The 8,439-nt window shown below is 46.6% G+C and overlaps 1 protein-coding gene and 1 non-coding gene across 2 annotated transcripts in view; both read left to right on the top strand.

The window, feature by feature from the left end:
- The window catches only part of LOC106741166 (zinc finger SWIM domain-containing protein 8), an 81,800-nt gene that overhangs the window by 12,094 nt on the left and 61,267 nt on the right, over positions 1-8,439 (top strand). The gene's annotated exons all lie outside the window — the stretch shown is intronic.
- Trnad-guc lies at positions 8,368-8,439 on the top strand. The gene has a single exon. It is a non-coding gene; the product is annotated as a tRNA-Asp (tRNA).

Raw genomic sequence — 8,439 nt, forward strand, 5'->3', positions numbered from 1 at the left:
ACTGGGAGGGAGAGCGGCGGGAGCGCGGACGATTCTCGGGTTCCCTCGGAATTTCATCGGGCAGAAATTCTCCCGGTTAGGCTTAGGTGGGCTGCGCGTCGGAAGCGCGTTCTCGCAGCTGCGAAACGTATGCGTCGGGACGCCCGTGTATCCGCACGCGCGTGACCCGGCAACCTGACGTTGCTTTCGCACGCTCGTGCCTCCACGTGCAGGGCGGTTTTCACGCGCGGCGGCTCGCGATCGTACATTCCATCCCTTCGCGTGGGTGTTCCATCCGTATCACCCCCGCAAGCGCTGCCGCGTCGTTCTCGTCGCGCTCTTCTTTCCCGGCTGACGATACCTCGCGCTCTCGACGCGCGCGAGAACGGCGTCTCGCAACGACGTCGTCGTCGTGTTCTCCACACACTCGACCCGCAACCGTATTCTTCGAGTAGCCGCGGCGGCACGCTCGCAATTACGCAATTGCGCCCGAACTAACCCTCTTTGTTGCTCCGAAATTCGTAGCCGCGCGACAACTCGCGTTTGTATGGTAATGTCCGGGTATCAGATTACACCTGGCCAGTTCCGGCGGGTATTACACCGTATGCGTAGAATCTACGCGCCGTATCTGTGTGTCGTGCATAAACGTACGTGTATATATATATATATATATACCCGCACACGCCCCCGCAGCGCGTCCGAGCGCGCCTCGATATCGGAGCACGGAGCTCTTCGGAGGGATTGATTCCGCGCGCGATGAATTGTCAGTACTTATCGAGTACTTTTTAGCCGGTCTAATGTTAGAGTCACTTGTGTGTGTATGTGTGTGTATGTATCGGGGCTAGCGGTCGTGTGTAAATGCATATAAATCACGCAGTCCGTACGTAGTTCGTTCGAAGGACTCGGCGTGACAGTGATCGATGAGCCACCGTGCGCGAATCGACGCTCGCTCACCCGTACGTGGGAGCATTAACGCGCCCGAGTCATCGGGCAATTCGCGTAACGAGATTTAGCGTCGAGATGAGAACGTGCGTACCGGAGCAGAGGGGAGGGGAGGAGAAATGAACGCGACTGGCCGCGTCACAGGTCCTTAGCGAGCCAGGAAGAGCGACACGCGCGTGATCGCGCTTGTTTCGCGTTGTGAGATATTAATTTCGAAATTTCGCACCCGACCGCAGCACCACCGGGGAGACCCCGCCGTCGAGCAGCCTCGTGCTCGCAGCCTCTGTTACGCGGACAAGCCATCGATATAGGACAATAGCGATCGTACGCGTAATTACCCAGCGGTCGTTCCAAGGGTGCGGCTCTCTGTCTTCTCAGTCTACTTGTTGTAATCGGCTTTGCTAGCGAGAGAGGGAGGGAGGGACGGAGGGGGAGAGAGGGAGGGAGAGACTCGTTATTATTGTGTATACTCGTTTGCGAAATCACTTCAGCACTCTGTTTCATGCATTTCCGTATGTATCAGACGTTCAATAAGAGAATCTGTCTTACGAGAATTACTTAACCCTTGCCAAAGAAAGGTGGAGTAATACAAAAAGTGGACGTGAACAGAAAGGTAGTGTCATGAGTGACCCAAATATATGAATATGCATTCTGTTTGATTAAAATAAGGGAATGGCACAGAAATTATACGGAACAATAAACTAAGATTATTTTTCAAAAATATAATATAATAATATAACATTATCATGTTATAAATATTAAAAATTAAGAATATAATAAGTAAACGTCTTGCTGGGATCATGAGTGACCCCTACCTTTCCCTGCGAGAGTTAATCCTCATTTGGGCAAATGAGGACGGACGGTTGGATCCCAAAAAGTTCTCCTTTTTTTTATATTAATTTCTAAATTTCTTGGAGTGAAATCTCATTTGAAAAGTAGAGCAACAACCGAGTCATTCGGATTCGAGTGATTTTTTACTCTCACGGAATGAATTCTCCATTCTGAATCATCGAGTGAATATCTTCATTCGAAATTGAAAAGTGAGACCACCGACGTTAGAGACCGTAAAACCTCTCTAACGTGTTTTACATATTTTCACTAAACATTTTTAATTTTATAACTTTGCCCGAGGGCGTTATAAGTATACCTTGGCCAGATAAAGGTTAATGAAAACAAAAATCCTCCCACTGGGGGGACGTAGGCTGCGTTCCGAGAAGTGCGTCAAAAAGAACGTGTCCCGAGCCGTTCGGCAGAGTCTGCGCGATCGACCACCCATCATTCCGGATAACTGGTGATTCTTTTTTACGCGTGGCGGCGGAAAATCGATGAAAACTATTCGGCTATAATCTGACACACGGCATCGACACGGCGGAGTAATCGACGTCGCAGCGCGGCGGTACACGGTGAGGAGGAGTGCATTATCGCTGAAATATTGGTGGCGGCGACGCGATTGCCACGCAATAATATCGATTCCCGTGCCCGCTTAGAATTCCCGCAACGACGTAAGCCCTCGCGCGTCGCGGAAGCTACCGGCATATAAGTACCCATTACCCGCTACAGAACTAACGTAGAACAATGGAGCGCGTCTCCCCTACGTAATTACCGCGCGGCTCGCCGTTCGAGGGCGAGGGTCTTTCTCGTACCGTTCGCCTAGGCCAGGGGTGCACAACTCCCATGTCGAGCTGTTAATTCGCGACAGTGACGCCAATCGAGCTTTCTCTCGCGTCGCCGGCCGATGCAAATTCGCGAATGAATAAATGCGATCGGCACGGGACGACGTACCTTCGAGACGTGCATCCCGCGTTACTTCGATTAAAAACCCAATCGAGACTTGAACTTGAAATAGAAGTAGAAATTAACGCATGTGGTGTTTCTTCTAGTTCAGTATCTCTCCGAGATGTGTAATAGACATCTATTACGAATCCCCTCTCTCTACTTTGTTCCTCACGTTACGAAGATAAATTTTTTTTTCATATATGTGTATGTCATTTTTAATAATGTTATTATTTTAAATTTAACGCAAAAATATGTATTAAGAATTTTCTGAGTTTTCATTGCTTAATATATGAATATTATACTATACGTCATCTGAGATGTAGAATTAGGAACATAGTAGGTGCAGAGTAAGCGTTAGTACTCTAGGATAAAATGTCGCGTCGAGTATGACGTACAGGCTTCATAAGGGCGATGCGGTCGGTGAACTTGACGATGAGCGTCGCGGCCGAGTCGTAAGTTCAGCTCGTTTCGAGCGTTCCGAAATGTCTGGGAAGTAAGTTTGCTTGTTTTTTCGTGTCGCGTGTTGTGCACCTCTGAGACTTAGGCGCACCGTCGCTCGCTGGGCTTCGTGTACACACACGGGAGCGAGAGTGTGCAGGTTCACGTGCAGGTCGCCGCACACGTGCGTCCATCGCCGTACTTATCCAGCTCGCGGTCGCAATTACTGTTCCGGCAACAGATGCGCGCATTCTCGTCCCTGTTGCACGTTTCAGACGCGGCGGGCGCGCTCTTAGGACATTACGCACGTGTGACAGCGAAGCGGCTGTATTTTTTTCGCGGACACTCGATCGAAATGTTCGACAACTCGTCGTCTTTAGGGTCCTAGAGATATAAATAGAGGAGCATTATTGGGTTGAACGTATCGGAGATCGTCATCTTACTTGCATGGATACTTGGAGCAAGCGGATTCTCAGCAGCCACACGAGAAAAAAATGATTGAATTGAACGTGACAATGAACGAGCCAAACGCGTCTTCGTTGAAGGAAACAGAATTTCTGACGCTAAGATTAATTAAATTTTGCATGTAGCAACCAGAAATTTCGTTCCCTTCAATCAAAACGCACTCGGTTCGTTCATTGTCACGTCAATTTAACCAATCTCTTTTCTCCGTGTACTCGCAGCAAGTGGTGAGTAAGGAAGAAAAGTTAACTGTCAAGAGGTTGACCTCCATAATTGGTCTAAGTGAGAATACTCCTCCCATAATTTGTAGGTTCTCATTGTAACCCGGCATCAAGAAAAAGTTTTATTTAGTCAGGATATGCTATGAAAATCATATGAAAAAAATATTAGAGAAAAAGCATCAAAACTGATACAAATATGGTAAACTGACATATCCATGTTTCTTGGTTGTAAAATACTAAACTAACTACTAATAGTAAGATTAAATCCCGACAGACAATACATAAACTTTATCTACTGTCTAAATAGTTGGAGCTGAAGTATCCGTTTCTGTTTACATGTTCAATTCTGTTATTAGCATCGTTTGATTTCTCGTTACGCTGGAATTTTGTTGAAATATTATAAATGTATAAATATTTTCTTGTGGAAATTCAAGTGACGAATCAGCTGTGAGTAATTTATATGACAATATTATTTTATAGTGTAAGTTTTGAACTTTTCAAATCACTTTGAATTTTGTGCCAACCTCTATCGTTCGTCACAAAATAATGCTGTTTCAATGATTTTATTTTATTTCTTTAATAATTCCCTAGATATCACGGGTATGTCGGTTTTGGGACCTAACTTCTAGGAGCGCTAATCCCTTCAAACATCTCAAAAAATAGTTATTTGTAAAGAAATATGTACTATCATATAACTTGATAGGGAAATGTTGCTGGTTTGCATTCATGCACATAAATTTCAATATTTTACCTTCAGCAGAGGATTTTAATCCAAAAACAAAATGGTACGTCGGTTTTGGTTCTTTACCTCTGTAACTTGACCAGCATATATATTATATGCTCTTAGTTGTGATTGCTGAACAAAATGGCATCTAGATCATGTGATTCGGATAGCCGACGATCAAACCGACTTTTCCTTGTTTATTTATATGCAGGACTTTAATCGTGTCTTTTCTTCGTCTTGCCGATCCCTCTTCTTCCCACTTATTCGCGAACCGGTGCGGCGCGCGAGTGCACTCGCTACGCGACGATAACAACGACACGCGATGCGAGGCGGTGGAGGGGAGGGGGCCGTGACAACGTGTTAATAAATTTTAACGGGGATCGCGTCCATGCCGGATTCCCCTGAAAATTACATTTCCGTCATTACCTTAATCCCGGCGTGTTCCCAGCGGCGCGTATCGATTTTTCTTTTTTGCCCGGGTCAGCGCGGTCTCGCCGGTGCATCACGAACGTGTTCGGTGCGCGCGTATCAATATTGACGTGCAGGAAATTGAAATAAATTATTCCTTGTTACGCGGCAGCGGCGCGTGTTGCTGAATAGTCGTCGCGCTAATGCGCCGATCGATCACCCGCGGACTTGCGCGCGCGCGCAAGTATTCCGTGAGAATAGCGGAATTAAGTCGCGGCGCGAATCGCGCGTCGGCAGCGATTCATGGGGTTATCACGCTGCTATCTGACGTGTCTATTTCGCGGATAGCCGTCGAGCTAAGCCGCGATGCATTATACACGCCGAAAAAATGTCGGGCACCGTTTTCGCAGAGAGCTTCTCGTATATCCTGCAGCCGCGCGGACTGTCTCTCTTTTTCCATTTTTCACCATCTTTCTCCCCCCTCCCCCCTCTCACTCGTGATTCCGCTGGATGCCAGGTTGTAGTCTCGATAGCGTCGAGTGAGAAATTAGAATATCGCAACGTGGAAATGTAATGCGAATGGAACAAAGCTACTCCTCGCTTTACGAGGATCGCCTTGAGAGTCCTTAAGGGCTTGTCTGGTCGGATGAGAATGAAGCGCTCGAAGCGAATTCCTCAATGCAAACAAACTACTTAATAGCTATTGTTACGAGCTTACCGGCGAGTTCTGTCGTAGCGCGCGCGCGCGCTCGAGTTCGCTGCTTCGCGGGGAAATTTTAGTCTCACGGCGAAAGGAAGACGCTTACCCTGTATTCGGCTCGCGGCGCAATTTCCTCGTGTCGTCCGAAAGTGTCTCGGGGAAAGTCGGGGATAAAATAGACGCACGGCAGGAACGACAGGAGGAATACGACGCGTCTCTCGTCCCGTCATGTATTTATTCGAATCCCGCGATATAACAGGTGATGTCTTTCGCAAATCGAAAGCTAGTTTTTTTTTTTGTCGAAGCTCTCTTTTTCTCGCAATCATAAGAGACACTCCGGTCTCGGTTTCCCGGATAACAATATCTTGGCCCTGCGTCAAACTTTCAATTCTACGATACAGTAGAAAATAGTAATACGTTAGAAAATAGTAATACGTTAGAAAATAATAATACGGTAGAAACATGTCTCTCGCCATCAGTCGGTTCCCATCGTTGTACTCGGTGGGATTATGAAGGTGTCGTGTATTACGAATTGCTAAAACTCCCAATGAAACAGTTACAGCTGATCGTTATTCGCAACAATTGCACAAATTAAAGCAAGCATTGGATAACAAACGACCTCCGGTCGCGAATAAAAGACTTAGGGTGATTCTTTTGCACGACAATGCTAGGCCGCATGTTGCTGAGTCCGTGAAAGACAAGTTATTAGAACTCGGATGGGAAATCTTACCCCGCGTGTTCTCCAGACATCGGACCATCTGATTATTACTTGTTCCGATCGTCGCAACATGCGCCTCAAGGTACGCATTTTCGAAATTTTGAAGAAATCAAAAAATTCATCGATGAATTTATCGCTTTTAAAAATAAGTCTTTTTTCTCCACCGTGGAATCTACTTATTGCCGGAAAGATGGGAAAAGCGATGTAGCGAGCGGTGGAGAAATACTTCGATTGAAATACAATGTATCGTTTTTTTTTTTTTTTCAATGAATACGTTTTAGAGCCAAAAGCCTCTTAAAATTAATCGAAACCACTAATATAACCCTATGCGTAGGGCTCGTAGACTGTGCGATTAGGCGTGAACTATCCTTAAGAGAGTCAAAGTGGCATGAAAATTTCAGGGGTTGCCTTTATCGAGTGTACGTGTGCACACATGTGTGGCTCCTCTCGAGCTCTCGAAGCTGTCGCACGGTTTGAGAGAAAGGGGCGCTAACGACGGCCGCAAATTCGATTCGCCGACGAACTTCGTCCTCGAATTCTCTCGCCTCCTCGCGTCGATGAAACCGCTCTCGCGTGTTACGTTCCACCGCGAACAAATAGTGCCCCCCCCCCCGTGTCTCTCAAAAGGTCGGTCGAGAGTCCGCGCGGTGTACGCCTGTATGTATAAATACGCGCGCGCGCGCTCCTGGCGTTTGGTGTCGCTCGCATTTAATTATCGCGGCCGTGTGATGATGCGGCACCGCGTCGGTGAAAAGGTGACGCGGCGCACCAGCACGATCAATCGACTCCGCCTTTGTGTTCATTACGAGCGCGCGCGCGTGAGAGTTTAAAAGTCGTTAGGACGCACGGCGGGGTTCGTTCTCGGCGCGGGACACCTCGAGGGCTCTCTTTTCACGGCGAATCCGCGCCACCATTCGCGTCGTCTGGGTAAGTCTCGGGGGAGGATGACTTGCCCGAGCCCTCGATCGTAAGGTTCGCGTCGCGGGTCACCTCGATAAGGGATAGTTCCTTCGGTCGCGTCGGTGAGAGACACGTATCTCTTGATTGCACGCACCTGCTAATAACCGTCGTGCGATAAAATCGCAAGGCTGCGCCGTTGTCTTGGAGACACTTATTCGGCGTGGTTCTTTTTGCGGAGAAACGAGGAGGCGGTCGACATCGGAGATCGAATGGACACTTGCTTCGTCCTCGTTTCTTCGAAAGGCAGACATTGATCGATGCAAACTTCGTGGGATCGAGGATAATGATCGCCTTCTCGCATGCATGTCGTAATTTAAGTGGCGACGGTCACTCTTCGCGTACCTGTGCGTCGTCGTGTTGTTTCTCTCAAACGGAGGGCTTCCTCTCTCTCTCTCTTTTTCTTTCTTTCTTTCTCTCTCTCTCTCTCTCTCTCTTTCCTTTTTACTCGGCAACGAGCGGTCGCCACAATCGAATAATAACTCGTGAGATCTTACCATGTGTCGTTTCTTTTCTTCCTTTGTCTCTGTCGATCTTTGTTCGAGAAGGAGCAGAAGTTTTATATCAGTCTATTTACTTCTCACACATGTGTGTATATACTAATGGAAGGTATATTTGATAAATTTAAAATTGTTCCTTTGAATGGTCGCGGAACATAACAGCTAAACGAGTTGCTGAGGACAGAATAATCTCGTGAGTCATCGGTGAAAAACATGACTTTTTGAAAAATCGAAGGGAATAGAGACGAATTAAGTTTTGTTTATAATCATCGCTAGATTTAGAATCATCTAGATCTAGAATGACATCTAGAAATACGTAGAAGAATAAGTAGCTATCGCAACAGTTAATAATTGTTACTTATATCGAGAGTCATAATATGCATCCAAAGCATTCTAAAGCATTCTAAATGGATAAAATTATTAATTATTTAATAAAAATATGTATTTGTATATATGTATGTAATATATATATATATATATATATATATATATATAAAACTTACTTCTCTGGTACCGAGTTAGATAGTCAAGTCCACGTGTTCTCCTCGATAGTATAGTGGTTAGTATCCCCGCCTGTCACGCGGGAGACCGGGGTTCGATTCCCCGTCGGGGAG

Source organism: Dinoponera quadriceps, unplaced genomic scaffold, assembly GCF_001313825.1.
Source record: "Dinoponera quadriceps isolate SergipeBrazil2010 unplaced genomic scaffold, ASM131382v1 scaffold475, whole genome shotgun sequence".
Classification (NCBI taxonomy): Eukaryota; Metazoa; Arthropoda; class Insecta; order Hymenoptera; family Formicidae; genus Dinoponera; species Dinoponera quadriceps.